At 44.3% G+C, this 636-nt stretch overlaps 1 pseudogene; it reads right to left on the reverse strand.

Moving 5' to 3' along the window:
• Positions 1-304: 304 nt before the first annotated feature.
• Positions 305-418, reverse strand: LOC122929882 (annotated as a pseudogene).
• Between the last annotated feature and the right edge of the window lie 218 nt (positions 419-636).

Raw genomic sequence — 636 nt, forward strand, 5'->3', positions numbered from 1 at the left:
CCAACTCAAGAGTACTAATATTCCTTACCCCTACTGAAATAACAACCGAAATAATTTTTTTTTTTTTTTTTTGTTGTAATTATTCATTATGTACAGTCATTCATTTATGTATTCATTCCCAACCCAAGAACACTCAGGAAAACAAGCTGCTAAATCACAGACCTACAGCTGCAGACTACGCCACGTATATACAATGAAAAGACAAGCAGCCTGGAGAAATTATCAATCAGCCCGAACAAAAGGCCGAAGGGGACTGCAGGGCCGAAAAATCGAATACACCCCAAACTATCCCCGAATCGCCTATGAAATTTCGGTATAGATACCACAAGGTAGGTGGCATACATGTGTTGTGAGGGCTGTGCAGCCTAGTCCATCCTTGTCAAGGGGGGGGCTAAGCTTCCCTTACGTCAACCAACCCAAAGAAACTGATGCATCTCTATCACAGCTGCCCAGAGTGGGATCCGGACCCATGTAGCCAGAATCGACCTGAACTCAATGACTTAGACCGTTCGGATATCCAGACCAAACCGTACAGCGAAACGAGTCATGTAGAAAGATGCTTGGAGAACCACCATGCTGACCTGTGAAGACCTACCAGGAGGACCATTCAGTGGTTGACCAGTACAAACATAATAA

The sequence above is a fragment of the Bufo gargarizans genome, chromosome 2, assembly GCF_014858855.1.
Source record: "Bufo gargarizans isolate SCDJY-AF-19 chromosome 2, ASM1485885v1, whole genome shotgun sequence".
NCBI classification, from domain to species: domain Eukaryota; kingdom Metazoa; phylum Chordata; class Amphibia; order Anura; family Bufonidae; genus Bufo; species Bufo gargarizans.